The sequence below is a fragment of the Perca fluviatilis genome, chromosome 7, assembly GCF_010015445.1.
Source record: "Perca fluviatilis chromosome 7, GENO_Pfluv_1.0, whole genome shotgun sequence".
NCBI lineage: Eukaryota > Metazoa > Chordata > Actinopteri > Perciformes > Percidae > Perca > Perca fluviatilis.
This window is the reverse complement of record NC_053118.1, coordinates 14498286-14514625: the sequence shown is the minus strand read 5'-3', so window position 1 is coordinate 14514625 and position 16340 is coordinate 14498286. Positions and strand designations below refer to the sequence as shown.

At 41.0% G+C, this 16340-nt stretch overlaps 1 protein-coding gene across 2 annotated transcripts in view; it reads left to right on the top strand.

The window, feature by feature from the left end:
* Positions 1 to 3334: 3334 nt before the first annotated feature.
* Positions 3335 to 16340, top strand: part of LOC120562103 (growth factor receptor-bound protein 10-like) — a 66372-nt gene continuing 53366 nt past the window's right edge. For both annotated transcript variants that reach the window (XM_039805580.1, XM_039805579.1), the window contains exon 1: positions 3335 to 3601. The gene's annotated coding sequence lies outside the window, so the exon portion shown is untranslated. The remainder of the gene's footprint in view (positions 3602 to 16340) is intronic.

Here is a 16340-nt window from a genome sequence, read left to right as displayed (position 1 = left end):
GTGAAAACTGACTTGGATCTGACATTCCTGTATTTTAGCTTTATTACAAATTCATTACAATATATTTTTTTATCTTTCAAGTAGCAGATGGACAAACGTTAGATTAGACACATGGTAGTATGAACCTTGCTCTGGAAAGCATAATTGTGCTGTGCCTGTGCCATTCCCAGCATTGTGGCTGCAGACTGTGGTCATCCTGCTGTCCTTATGAAATACTGTATATGGTAGCCTCTCTCTCCCTCTTTGCCACACCACAGATGAGCTACTTTTCCGGGCAGCAGCTCATGACCCTGACTCATCACAGTGTGGTCACACCAAATGACTCTCACAGAACCTCAACCTAACCTGCATTCCTGGTTCCTGAATAACTAGTCATTGTGCCCTTCCACCTTCCCCCAGAAGCAACGGAATGATGCAAATGTCTACATTAGTTGCAAAATCACATGGAAATACACAGTGTAGATGGTGGAGAAATCTCTGATGTCTTGTCATTAGTCTGTTGGTTAAAATCAACACATTTTTTAAAGATTTTTTTTTTGGGGCATTTTAGGACTTTATTTGTAGAGGACAGCTGAAGACATGAAAGGGGAGAGGGAGGGGAATTGACATGCAGCGCAGGGCCGCAGGTCGGAGTCGAACCTTGGGCCACTGCCTTGAGGAATGAGCCTCTATATATATCGGCGAGCACTACACCAGGTGAGCTACCCAGGTGCCCAAAATCAACACTTTTAAATGATCTCATTGACTAGCATGTGTGCGAGGTCTGATAGAAAGTGAAGTGACATAAAACTGTACACTCACCCATCATAAACACATACTGGATCTCTTCTTTTGACTGAACAAGGTTATCAGATAAAATGTGAATTGCTGCAATGTAATGGCCTGGTTTTCAGGGGTTTTACTGACCAGTGCAGGGTGAATGTTAAGTAAATTCTAGCAGTGGAATAAATCATAGCTGCGTTGGCCAGAGAGAGCTGTAAATTCAAGCAGAAGACCACAGGCTCTTTTGTGGGTCATTCCTGCTCGCTCTACAGTCATTCTAATCTGCTTTCCAAATATCTGAAAGGGTGTGTATGGGTTGGTGGATGTCTCCGTGTGTGAGTGTGGTGTGGTGATATTTTTGTTGCGAGTATGTACGTGTGTTTGAGCCTGTGCCTGTGTTACAGTTCCAAACCCTTCTAACCATACCAGCAAAGTAAACAACCTCTGAAGATTTCACCACATAATAGGTTGGGCTTTGGTTATGCCTCTACCAACCTTATTGGTAAGTTTGGTGCCATAACAGTTTCACATTTAGGGCCTAAGGCAGGCGACATTTGTGAAAGCCTTTCCCCGCTGCCTCGGCTCATGTTACGCAGCTTTGTTGGTCTTGGCTGGCCGACTTATGAGTGATGGATACAGTGACACCGACTGTCAGCAGGGGTTTGTATTGACTTTGTTTTCTGATGTTGGGTAGTCTACTACGTATCTGATCAGTCAAATTCAACAAAAGGCCTGTGTGATGCTGAATGTCTGATGAGGTGAAATCAACATAATGTGTGTTTAGTTTATGTCTCAGTGCCAGTCTCACAGGAAGAATGCTTTGTCGCATGGTGGCACTCATGAATATGAGTGACATGATATGTGTTTTTGTATACAAGTATGTGTCTGATGCAATGGCACAATACGTGCTCTTTGAGTGTGTTTACACACTGAGGGGACACGCTGTGAGCCCTCTGTTGTTCCTGATCCAGACGCATACACAGCTTAGGACTGATGACCTCTTGCATTTCAGACTCCCATGGTGTATTCTCATCGCTCAAACTTATCCAAGTCTGAAATATCACAGGCAATATAAACACAATGAAGTAAACGCTGGGTTATCTGACACTTCAGCCTGAAGCCGAGCTTTATCTGACAGTGCTGTGGGCTTCAATTCAAGTCACTGCCTTTGATGCATGTCACTCCTTCAAAAATGTTTATTCATCTCTGTATATGTTTTAAACTACTTACCAGTCTAAATTGCAATAGCACATGAGCTGAGTGTAAACCTGTTGCTGTCAGTCATATAGTGTAAACATCAAATGGTCTTATGCAATATCTTTACAAGGCTCAGAAGGATACAATACACAACAGTGCCGGGAAGGTAACTCTGGTGCAATGAGATTTGACCCCCAGTTGCGCAAAATACACACATCACTTCATCACAGCTACCAGGGATTTTTATTTGTGATAGTTCTTGTCAGAGGAGGGCTTTTACCACCTTACAACTATGAAATAATATGATTCATACATTTGGTTACACTGATCATAGGCCTACTAATTCCCCTCTTCCTTCTCTTTGCAAATAAACACCCTTTAAAAAGTGCATAACAGCTCAATAAAAACATTTAAATTGCTTCATTTCACACCTCACTTTCCCATAATTTGCTGTTTTAAGGGACAGGCTACTTATATACTTTAAAGTAAGTAGTCAAAGGTGCAGTAGGTAAGACTTATAAAACTAACTTTCTGTCATATTTGCTGAAACTGACCCTATGTTGGAGTAGAACTACATGAAGCAGGTAATTAATCCGGCTCCTCTGGCACCACCTACAGCCTGTAGTGTGATTTGCAAAAATCCACAGCTCCCTGTTCAGATGCACCAATCAGGGCCTGTGTGTGTGTGTGTGTGTGTGTGTGTGTGTGTCTAACTGCGTGTCAATCACTGCTCATGCACACGCATTCATTCTCCCTTGTGGGGGTAGGGGCTTAGGAGACCGTTTTGGGTTTTAGCAGAAAGGGGGGAGGGACTGAGAAGTTGTTGATGTTCAAATTTTTCGGGTAAGTCCTGGATCTTCACAATCCTACCTACAGCACCTTTAAGTTTGTTTTCCATAGGCTACCTACTTTATTTTTACAGTCTATGTAGGCTACACATGAGGTGATGCAATAACTTGGTGTAAGAGATCTATATAGAGTCAGAGAGAAATCATTTGCTATTGAGCAACTGCACGTCTCTCTTAAACATGATGATTAATCCGTTTTTCAATACAACTCAACGACTTTAACCTGGTAAAAAAAAGAAATCCCCTATATTCATACATTGGGTGACGCCCTCTTGTATTCGCTTTGTTTCAGTTGTACAAGCACACTGAGCTCTTCAGAAAACAGCGGAATCCGCTCTGAACACGCCCTTTTTCCCATAAGACATGAACGCCGCATCACCCCTCACTCATGGGCGTGGTCTACTCTGAGGGGGAGGAGTTGTTGTTTGCAACCGCGCGCGCGCGTGTGTGTGTGTGTGTGTTTGTGTGTGTGTGTGTGTGTGTGTGTGTGTGTGTGTGTGTGTGTGTGTGTGTGTGTGTGTGTGTGTGTGTGTGTGTGTTTGTGAATGTGAATGTGTGTGTGTATCTCCTCCCCGGCCGCATGAGATGAGCTGTCTGCAGTCTTTGCAGCTACTATTTTCGCCTCCTCCTCCTCCTCCTCTCCTTCTTGCCTCTGTCTATCTGTCCAGTCCGGGAATGTTGACCACCGTGCCCTGAGAGAGCCAACGCCGCCGAGTGTCCCTTCATCTTCTGACTGCCACTCTCCGTGTTTGTCTCTGAGGGTCCTAGCCTGCCTCCACTGAACTGGCTGTAAGGTGAGTGCATGTATACAATATGAGGACGCTGTTCTCGTGCTCCTTTTAGGGTGGGAATCAATAGTCCACGTGAGCGCGTGTAATAAAAGTTGAATGTGCTGTTGTGATGATGACACGCACTGTTTTGCGGGTCAGAACACGTGCGCACTGCGCGTAACCGCCTAGGAGGACCTGGGTCCATAGCCTTCTCTATTGACAACGCAGCGGCCAGTCATTGAACTTTGAAAACAAGTTTATTCATCGGGCCGGTCTGTTGCATTTAACTATATTCACTTTACTGTATTCCAACTAGTGGGAAGCTTCCACCGTACGTTGTTATTACGGGTGCCGTTAAGCTTCTGAATCTCGTGCACTTTTCCAGCCTTTACTGTGATTTGAGTGTCTCTTGAGGAGCAATAGTTTGATTCAACAGCCTATCTTTTTTTTTTACGATTGCGTAACAGCAGTCTACAGTGGCTCATAGCCTACTTTCTATCCTGTGGGGCTCCAGCTCATCGCGTTGCCCCCCCCCATCCTTTTGGCAGCATTTGCTTTGGGGGTGGGGAGGGGGAGAAAGAGGCGTTTTCCCAGGGATACTCATGTAGCCCTACTGCAGTGGTTTCCAAAGTGGGCTCTGGGGTCCCCCAGGGGGTCCCCAGTAAAGTGTGAAATTGTTGAGCTGAAGCAGGTTTGGAGCCACCATAGTTTAACACAAGAAGAGGAATACGTTTTTGAAATGCTAAGCGGAATGTTAAAAGTGGTATCAGTGCACTTGTTAAGCGGGCCAGAAGTACTGAATCAATATAACTTCAAGAGCACTCCCACAGGGAGTGTGTTGGGAAGTCCTATCAAATTGGACTCCATGATGTGGGTTGCTTGATGTGAAAATCCTTAGGAATCCCTGGTCTATTCATCCTCCTTCAAGCCTTTATTAAATCAAGTTATTGCCCAAATATTGTAAATGCACACTGTTGCTGTAGATGCACCACTCCTCTATTGTTTAATTACCAGCCGTGACAGCAACGCTGGTATTGTTTTCACCCTTCATCCACATTACTACATCCACTGCTACTACTACTACTACTACTACTACTACTACTACTACTACTACTACTACCTTTTCATCAACGGCATTTTGAAACAAAAACATTCTCCGTCCACACAAGCGTTAGGGCTCTGCATCAGAAATGATCTCTGTTCATATTAACATGTCTGAAAATGCATATTACATGACCGCATACACTGGACATGCGCGTGCCGGTGTAAACAAGAAGCTGATTGTGTAACGTTACTCCTGTGCGATTGAAAATACAGAAAATACTTTTGGAGAAAGAACAACCATGGCGTAAAGGAAGACCAGAGATTTCTTTGCTTGAACTGATGACAAGGTGGAACTGTTACTGAAAGTTACACGTGAGGACAAGGTGGTAAAGGCGGTGAAAAACAGAAATTGGAAAGTCGTTGCAAGGCGAATACAGTGACATATTAGAACTGTAACAGGAGCATTACACACATGCACAAGGATGAAATCACAAAAGGTATGTTAGTCTAGCTCACCGATAAGACTGACTGATGTGGGCGTCGTCGTTTCCAAAGGTCTCTGTTTCTGCCCATCCAGACTACAACGCAAACAAGTTTTCAAACTAAAATGGGGTCAGTGGCGTTTTCTAATGTCTCCATTTAAGGGCTCAGAAATGTTGGAGTAGTGTGGACATGCAGTGTAAAATGTAGTGAAAGATATGCATTTTGAATGGGAAAGTGTCATCCACGTGAATCGTGTAGATCCGATGAGTTTGTATTTTGGGGGGCGGGGGTACAATTTCCCATAAACGGGAGTTTCAGAAACCTACTATCATAAAACATCTTTGGTGATACGTCACGCGAGTCATTTGGCCAATCACAATCACTGACATTAGTTTTGAGGTAAGTGCTGTTATCTGCCAACACTATAATTGTTTTCTCGAACGTTGTTATTAACATGTTTAACGTTAACGTTATAATGGAAAGCAAGCTTGTCGGCTAACGTAAGATCAGCAAATTGTGTTGTTAGCCTACAATGTTAGTTCAATGTGAAGGATTTTGGCAAGGCTATCTCCTCCACTGCATTAGTATTGTTATCAGATTTTTAATGTATATCTTGTCGTAAGATATGAGCGAAATGAAAACGAACATGTAATGAAAACGAGACCCATTGGTGTCCCTTTTCCCATCCAGTGGTTGTATTTGTCGTTTAACAGGAATTTACTGGTGAAATAAGTTATTGTTATAAGTTATTGTTATTACATTTTTAATAAATCATTTAATTTTCACCCTGTGGCCTTAGCAATAAACAAGCCGTTCTTTAATGTCGCCGACTGTCATTTTGTGCTCTTTGTTTAGGCACCGGCACCGTTTTAACACTATCGTATTAGCACCGGGAACATGTTGTCTTTTCCCTTTATTTTGTTCTCGGGAGGGGGGGAGAGGAATGTGTTACCTTTTTCAGCCCTTCTGAGTTTGCAGGTATGGACGTATTAGTTTGGATTCAGCCTCGGGCAGTGTCCATGTGTGTGTCATCCTGGCAAAATGTGGTCCTGGAGGCACCTGCTGTTTGCGGGAACAAGGGATTAGGGAAATTAATGGAAAAAATACTGACAAACCCATTTTGTAAGCATGTCTTGATATTGTCTCTGGTGGTTTTAAGTGCATGTTGTCATTCAACACTGGCTTAATTACCATGGATTAATTAAAACATTGTATACTTAAATGCATGTCTTAAATATAACCTCAACATATCTTTCAGAATGAAGGCAAGCAAAGCACAGTCAGCAACCTCTCTGGAGTCACTGAAGTGAAACACCCAATCTAGTCAACCACTGATATTCTACCCAACTTGGCAACCTACACTGGAGCACTTAGATACTGCACACATGCACCGTCCTTTGAGTGTTCACCTTTAAAGTGTGGTTGAATATAAAGTAGTTAGCTGCTGCTACATACAGTCTAAAACATGCTATAGATGTGTCATTTTTTTTGACACTCTTCCATTCATAGCCAGAGAGGATTTCTCTTTTCCTTGCGCCTGCCCATTATTTCCTGCTTTCTTTCATTTAATTATGTTGTGGTCACATCTCTGTGCACATGGCAACCGCGCTAGCTGCGGTTTCTTTCACCCCCTCAGCACCAGTCCTGCTATTTCAAGTCCATGCTCAGTAAGCACAGGCATGACGGGGCATGAACTCTGCAAGACTACAGGCTGCCAAAACGCTGCTGACTGCACATATTGCGCATAATTATACTTACAATAAGCTATACTCAACTCGCTCGAGGATTCAGACCTGTATATTTTGTCTTTCGAAGAAATTCTTTAAAAATCTAAAATGCATTTGGTTCTGCTGCTGCTCATACTTCATTGGCTTTTGATTGAAATACTGTGTACTTGGCAGTGATCACCCCAGAGATTTGTTGCATAACCAAAACCTGAGCCTCATTTTAAATGTAAGCACTTTTCTTGATGTACAAATGCACAAAAGGTTGGATGCTTGCTTGTATGCATATAGTTTTCAGCTGCCATCCATGGGGAAAAGTTGCAGAGATATCCTATTAGCTGGTATTGGTGGTATAAGAGCTTGTGGTCGTACTGCAGGCAGCATTCCATTGGGTCTTGCGTCAGCCAGCAGTCATTCAGCACTGGTTAGTCTAGGCTTATACACTGTTAATACACCCTCCCTGGTGTCATGACACCATTAGCCCAAGCCTGCTGGGGGACCACAGCACAGTTCATGTCAGTCGACTGACTCTGCCTGGATCTAAAAGCAGAGCAACTTCATCTGTTCCAACATGCTCAGCTAGGCTGTCAGTGGTCAAAAAGTAACCCAGCAATGTTGGGGTCTGTGATTAGCTTTTTTGTTAAAGGTTAAGTTTAAGTTATCGTTTCTAGAAATTACTCTTCTGTTAAAATGTTTGGGTTACCACATACTTGGCCTTAAAGCATGCTATACACTTTTGTATTTATTTCATTTGTAAAGAAGTACATAACATGTATTTTCTGCTTTCGGTCTGTTTTACTGGAAATGGATATGATGTAGTCGGATTCAGCTGTACCACATAAACAGAAAATATCTAGGTGAATCATTGGTAAAAAAAATAAATAAATAAGGGAAAAGAATCGATTTAAAAAAATAATCGCGAAACAAATCACAATACATACGATTTTCTTTTTTTAGTTCCCACTCCTATGAGTAATCATGTTCTGCTTTGTAAAGAGTAATTTCTAAGAACCTAAACCCTTGCCAGAGGAAAAACTTTGTGGTATTATTCTTCCCCCTCCACCTTCGTACTGTAAATATGGACCTATACGGACCTGATTCTCTGCGCTTTCCACTTGTGACCGAAGGCGACGCAGTGCTTACTTGTCTAACCACCAAAGTGCACAGTTGATTGGGTTTCTCATTGTCTGGTTTTGGTCCAAATGTGGCTGAAACCCAAGCCAGCGTGAGAGGCAAGAATGATGTTGCCTTTATTCTATTGGTAACTGAACACCTGAGGGACCACATGCTCGGGTGGGTACAGGTAATGTGGTGTGGATGCACGGTGATGTGCCAGACGAAATAATCTCTCTAACACATATACTGTATGTACACCATTTTTGCCCCCGCCCTCGTGTTCTCTTGCTTTTATCTCTACATGTCTGTCGTCTCTCGGTTTATCTTTGTCTCTTTGTCCCTCTGTCTACCCCATTTTCTGCCCCGTCTTTCTTTAGCACGCCTCTCTCTCCTAGTTTCACTGTCTATATCTCTGTCTGTCTCCCTCTGTTGATCTGGGTCTCACCGTACCAGCTGGAATCTGCAATGCAAAATCAAAACAATCCATGGTTAGTTGGCTTTGGTACATGTACCATACGATTACAAACAAAAAGGGCTTTTTTTTTCTCCCCCCAGAAATAATTCCCAGTGCGAAACTTTAGAACAATACAGGCATTTTTCTGTTCTTGAATAATAGCACTGTCCTAAACCTCATTCTGATTCCCTCTCACGCTCTGAATATAGCACTTCTGACCATGTATGCATGTATTTTGTCGTACATAATTGCATTTTCTGCCCTCTGGTTTTCTAGTATTATACCCAGATTTAGAAGCGATCAGGGATTAGAGTTCTGTACTTTGGTACTTAGGAATACGACTTTTGTTAAGTCCTTCTTAATATGATTTTTTTTCAGCCAGCCAAGTATGTTAGCATTCCAAAGAGTAAGTAAGCAAAATAAATCCTGTTCCCCTTTCCCCTTAAGTGCTCACATAGAACTCCAGCCCTCTGATGCCAGTTAAATGTTTCACCTACAAGGTCCGTTTTATTTGGGTTTGATATTTCCTTTTGATGTAGATGATAATGATGGAGGTCTAATGCAACAGGTTTGTGTATTTTATAGCATCAGTCCGTCAAAGAGGTTATGTGCTTCCAACAGGTGTTGTAAATATGGCTTCATGAGAAGGCGAATCCATCTAACACAGCCCTCTGGGGCCACCATTACAGCCAACTTGTGCACAAGCACAATTGCTCCCAAGCTCCATCCATTCATCTTTAGCATTACATAAGACCAGTTCTCCCAAGCAGCCCAATGAACTATTCATCCAATTAGGCACTGTCCACGTTTCCAAAAGGCCTTTCTCTCATAGACTGGTGCTATTCAGCCTCCCCCGGCATGACATCAGGCCCTCTCTTATAGCCCCACTTTACGCTGCTGCTCTCAAATAATGAAAGCTGCCAATTAATGACTAATCAACATGTGCAACAAGCACATCCAGCGAGGAGTGACTACCATCTAATCTGCTGACTAAAACAGAAGACAGAGATGCTCTGTTCAACTCTCTCTGCCATCTCTGTGTTGCATTGCTGCAGAAACAACAGCCAGCCCACACACACAACCACACACACTCATACTCTGACAGCCTAATTTGAGAAGCTTTAAAATTCGTAATTGGAATTATTTGCAATTTCATTTTAGAGTTACTTGGAGTACCAAAAGTTTTGATTAGTGGCCAGTGCTGTTTTTGGTAGTGTAATACCATGCAGCGCCTGCCTATAATAAATTCTAATGGTTTGACCATTTTCAAAATCTTTATTTAGTGATCTATACTTGAGGATAGTATGAGGACCGTATTCTGTCCAGTTTTTATTTGGTGTAATCAAAGGCTGCACAATTAATGGTGATTTTATCGCAATCGCAATATGGACTAGTGCAATTTCCAAATCGCAGGGGCGGCGGAATATTTGTTGAAGGCAAAATACTGTAAGTGTCAAACCATTCTGAATTAAGTATTGTGTTGCAGAGACGTTGCATCCTAAGCATTCTAGACAGACTACAGAAAAAATCTTTGTTTGGTACAGATCCTCGCAAAAATCACACTATAGTCATTTTAATTTAAATTCTTTCTTTTTTTATGCAAATAAGAATAATGATACACAAATTATCATTCCCTCCATTATTGTCAATCATATCTCAATATCAGTCAAAATAAAATAAAAATGACATGGCTATTTTTATGTTCGAGTTTAAGATGATTTGTCAGTTACGCGCATACACATACATACATTTTAAGGGTTGCCTACTGAAAAACATTGTGGTGGGGAATCTCCAGCCCACAGCAACACAATACAGTCAAGCAGGCAACTTATCGTTCCACTCAGACCACTCCCTGTCTCACATACATCACATTTCTATAGGTCGCCTCGCAATAGGAAGTTTTGATAACTCGCAGCGTCAGGCTAAATATTCTTAATGAAGGCGTCTGGCTAGTTTAACATACAGTAGAGTAATTGACCTCCCCTCTCTAGGGGTGGGGTTACAGTCAAGTCCCCAGACACCGAGTTGGATCTGTGCCATTTCTTGAATTAAGACGCTGTTTATGTTCTGGATTGGAGCGGTGCAGGATGAGGGTAGGGGTTGATTAGGGGGGCTGGGGCTGGGCAAGGGTTTGGAAGAGAGAGAGGTAGCTGTTGTGTTACACTGCAGCATGGGTTAACAGTGGGGATCAGGGGGATGGGAGGCTTCCAGCAACAGGAACCTGTAGCGGTAAGAGTAAATTGTTAACATAAAAATATTGATTAAAGCAGCTTTAAATACGTGTTCTTATAAACAAGACAACTAGTATAAGACTAGGAACCTTGACATGTGTTGCTCTGTTCTGGCACTCGGCTATCCTGTATCATCCTTCACGAATCATTTTTTTATTTTTTTTTTTTTTTTTAAAAATTTTTTTTTTTTTTTTTGTTTTTTTTTTTTTTTTTTTTTTTTTTATTTATTTTATTTATTAAAGTTTTTTTTTTTTTAATTTTTTTTTTTTTTTTTTTTTAAAAAAAAAAAAAAAAATTAAATTTTTTTTTTTTTTTTTTTTTTTTTTTTTTTTTTTATTTTTTTTTTTTTTTTTGTGTTTTTTTTTTTTTTTTAAAAAAATTTTTTTTTAAAAATTTTAATTTTATAACCAGAAAATGTAGGGGCACACCGTAAATTAACATGCTAACCAAATATTCACATTTCTACTAGTTTCCACTGTATTACTAATAAATACTTTGATAATAGATGCAGATGTGCTGTTTCAAATTCAGTGTCTCTTTTGAAGATGCAACATAGACGGTAAACTGACAGCCCCATCGCTGTCATGTCAGTAAAAAAAAATACATAATTTCTTTTATTATTGTATTTGTATATTATTTTTTAGCCTGTTTTATTTTCATCATGACCGTTTTTAATTGCTGTTTAATGTTTTATGTAAAGCTCTTTGAATTGCCTTGTTGCTGAAAGGTGCTGTAGAAATAAAGTTGCCTTGCCTTACAACCTCAGCCTGTCAGTCAGTCACCAGGGCACAGAAACCACTGTTGTGCCTGCTTGTCTCCGAGGAAGTGTAAGGTCAACAGCACCGCGACCGCTTTTGGCTCGCCATTAATGTCATATCGCAGCAAACGCTGTCTGCGTGAAGTTTTAAAAACTGTAACCACACTTGAAACCACTTTATCGGCATCGCCGTGACTCACTGTGACTTCAACAAAACTGCAGAGCCGACGTAGTTTGCATCGTCTGCACCTCTGCGTGTGTTTGAGACAGATAAGCTTGCGCTTACGCGCTGTCAGGTACCGAAATTTCAACATTTAACGTGTAAAAAAAAGGGGGCAAATTTACTGGTCGCACATGTGCGACTGGATGTAAAATTCAGTCGCACACTCTCAAATTTTGGTCGCAAAATGCGACCATTTTGGTCGCAGTCTGGAGCCCTGCATCTAATGACTTTTCCTTTTTATATACTTTTATAAATGTGTGAAATGGAGCAGTATTCTAATAGAACACAAGTGATCAGGGATTGATCAGACTCCCTACAGAAGCTGGTTGGTTGGTGCATCTGCAGGAGCGCCCATAATGGTCGCAAATCCTGCAGTTGGGTGTCCGATAGAAAAAAAAACTGACCTGTGCAGACCTCTACCCCAGGCTGTAGGAGATAAAACACTGTTTCCTGACACGACCTGATCCCTAGAAGCATAAAAAGTGCCCTTTTGACCTTATGATTCCTAAGTAGTTACTTACAATCAGTGTGTGTTGTGTTTGTGTTATGTACTATGCACACACACAGTCTCGCATATTCTGCCATGTGTTCCTCTCTTTTCATTTAACACCATCCTTGCTGGCCCACTGGTTCACTCTATTGCACACATTTTTTTCACCGACTGCCCTATATGGAAAGAATGTGCTCTCTGCATTCCAAAGATGACTGAGCAGAGCTGAACAGCCCCGTGTTAAGCTGTGTCCAGTCAAATCAGCTGAAGTCAAGTTGACTGGGATGAACACGTTTTATAATTACATACACGGGGGAAATTAGTTGACACAGCTGCACAATTGAGCTGTACAGATGCCGCAATTGAGCACTGTAGAAATCTGCCCCCCCCTCCTGCCTCGTCTTTTTCAACTATTAGTAGTAATTTATTCAGTTATCATAAAAACAATAATTATATACATATCACAGTGTAAAGTCAAACAGTAAATAGTAACTGAAAGGATTAGGCTGAAGCAAAAGCGTATATATGCCTATGTCCTCATATTGATTGCCACTCTGACTTGTGCTATTTTTGCCAAAAGGCCCAGACTGGAGACACACAACACCAGTATCCATATCAGTAAGTCCACATTAGTGGTAGGTTCATGCACCTGCAAATCTTACCCTGCATGCATTACAGTACAGTTACTACAGTGGCATAGCATGCTGTACAGTATATTTGAAGCCCTGTTTGGTTGAATTCAAACACTTCTGTTACATCAAGTTACACAATACAGACACTGTAACTGCACAGCGTTTCTATTTTTCAAAGAAATACTCTGTCTTGGTTCAGTAATAGCTTTGGCAACAGCAAAATGGCTATCGTGAATTTAAACATGATACTTTAATACATAAGCCACAAACAAGTAAACTGAGAGGTAAAGAGAGAGAGACAGGCAACAGACAGACTGACTGACTGACTGACAAAAAGCAAAGCAGGAAGGGGGGCAGAAATACAAACCGAACAGACAGACAGGTTGACAGTTAAGACAGACAAACCAGACTAACAGGCAAGTAGACAAGTTTAAAAATAAATAAATAATCAAACCGACTCCTTAGTTTACAACTCATGTTTGGCAGTGCAGCTCATAAGGCACTTGTTTATTTCAGGTTTGGCCTACATACAGTATGTGAGGTTAAAAGTTTAACATTTCCATTTTCCATTTTTATTGGACTCTTTGGAAAGTTTTCAGGAAGGGGAACACCTAATAACCTGTTATTTAATATGGGAGGAAGTTGTGACCTAAATAAGTAATGACTATTTAAAACCATAATGAGTTGTATATTTATTATTTGCAAAGAAACATATTCTTGCAAAAATGTGTCTGAAAGTTAGTTTTTGCTTTGCAATCCCTTATCCCATTATGTATCAGTTCCATCTATGGATTTGGATTTGAATATGGATTTACCCTCATGGTATTGCTCACAAACAGAGGCACAGTCCTGCGATCCTGTCTTTGGCGATATCTGTCTTTGGTGTGGTGAGCTGGTCAGCTACTGATCCCCCACCATGTAAAAGAGGCAAACTGTTCAGGGAAATGTTTCTACTCTTTCAATTAGGCTTTACTTTAAATCGCCCAGGGTTCTGCTGATCCCAGGCCTGGCCTTTGGCTTCTCTGCAGGTCTTATCACTTTGGGATGTTAAAGCTGGACCCTTGAGATGTAAGCATTATATATCAGCACTAGGGGTGTGCAAAAAAATCTATTTGTATTTGAATCGCAATTCAAGCTCTACCGATTCAAAATCGATTCATAGAATTCCAAAAATTGATTGATATTGATATTTTGTTTTTATGTCTACTGCAATCACATGATAGACATCACACACAACATGCACATACATCATAACAGGTTGTTAAAATAACAAATAACACACCAATCCACATGAATAATATGGACAATAAAAGATACTAAATAAACTAAATAAAAAGTAAAATAAAATGAAAATATCGATATATATCGCCATCTTTGAAGCTTTAGTGCGTAACTTTTTGATATTAATGAACGTCCGTTAAATTCAGGCCGTTGCTAAATTAGTTGCTACAAAGCTAATTAAGACTGTCAGCTCCACACAACTCTCTCTGTATTTCTCAGTATGGCTATGGTCAGAAGACTGCGGCATCCGGTGACTTTCCCGCGCAGAAACTCAGTGACTCAAGATAATTACCTCTTCTGAAGAGTCCATCATGTTTTTTTAATCCTCTGTGTCCTCCTCGGCTACTTGCAACTGCGTGGAGGAGGGAGGAGCGGTTCGCGGTCACGGAAGGCTTGTATCATGTGGACGCGCCGACGGTTTTGTTGTCATTACTTAGAATTCCTCATGGGGGAGACAGAAACTATAGCTTTAAGATGCGCCTTTATTTCTAAATGCTCACTTTATATTTATTCTTTTCTTAAAAAAGAGTAGTTGGATATTAATTTAAATGTCTGGAAGAGCTTAGTAATGAAACTGTCAAATCATATTTTAGTTGCTTTTTGTAAATATATATATAAATGTAACTGATTGTCTTAAATGGGCTTATGTATCGTCTCGTATCGGTCGCAGGCCCCTGAATTGAATCGAATCGAAATCGTATCGTGGCAGACTTTGTGAGGTCAGTAAATATTGTATCGCTGTCCAAAGAATTGATATAATATCATATTGTGATAATACGTGTGATTCGCACCCCTAATCATCACGAGTTGAAACCGCTAAAAGCTGTCTTAACGGTAGGGGTGTGAATCTTCACTGGTTCAAATTCGATTCAGATCGATTCAGTAGCACAATGCATCACGATGCGTCACCTCCTCAATATTCTTATATACATGGTTTTCACCTTCAGTAGAGTGTCGCGTATTAGCCGTGAAGTCTCACCCAGGATAGTGCTGGAAAGGATTTATCATGATTTATCATTATTACGTGCCCTTGCGTTTGAAGTCTACCAGCTAAACATTCTCCCTCATGCAAGTTTGAGCATAAATCACTTCACTTTTACAATCCAGATGCAGTCACCTCACCGCAGGATACAGCTGCCAACCCCCAAAGTCCCCCCCTTTCTAGTGCTGCGACACTGTCCGGATAATTGCACTGTCCAGGTCAGAGATGGTTAGCTTTCAGTACACTGTTCAAGTGGAAGGAATCAAATCAAAGGGTTCTCAGAGGGTCTAATCCCTGCACTGGAATGGCTTTGATTGTGTCAGGGAGCAATTAAGCATAGGTGCGTGTGTGTTTGGTCAATATATCAGTCACTGAGAGTCACTGTGGCACGTATGAGCACTTTGAAACTTGGGTTGCAAGGTATTTTAATTTCCCACGTGGAACGCCTGAGCTTTTTCCCACGTTTAATCACGCACAGATGAAGCCAAATTTAACAACAGCTATGTTGTAAGACCATACCTTTTAATTCAGTGGAATTTAATGTTTATTATCTAACCCGCATAAAATGAAAGTGGCACTTTTGATAAGGATTTAAGCTTCTGTCAGGCACAAACATTTCATTTAGCTTCTAATGTAGTTAGTTGAAGTCTGCCGCTGACCCTCTTGCACAACCTCCTGACTCTTGAAATATAATAAACATACAGTTCAGCCACAGCTAGTCAGCCAGTGTGTGGCGCCTAATGAGGGGTTGCTCGGAGAGTTTAGGCTGATGTTAATTTGTTTTGTTTTTGTTGTAAACTGTGTGTCTGTAAATAATTTGTAAATGACGAGCTGTCCTTGCATGCCAGCAGGCCAGGCCACACACATGGCCTGACACAATAAAACACACACACACACACACACACACACACACACACACACACACACACACACACACACACACACACACACACAGACACGCACACACATTACAAGCAAGCCCTTTCAGTGTACCCAGTGATTGTGGTGCCAAGCTCTTTGTTTAGAATGCATTCATGGTTTGGTCATTATTTGCAAGCCCAATTTTGGAGGTTTAAAAAGAACTTGTTTAATGTTTAGTTCTTTAAAAAATATTGAAAGGTTTTCTCAGAGCTCTGAGTGACAGTTTATGTATCTCATCAGCTGACACAATTGTCAGGATAACATACCTATGTACATCTTGGTATAGATTAAAAACTGCTGGTCTGTCGGAGACAGCAACATACACAACTCTGTAAACACAAGTAGAGCATCTCAAAGATCTGAAAACTCCTAAAAATAGAGCCACACATGTGCAACATATGAAAACATCCACATAAACACACACA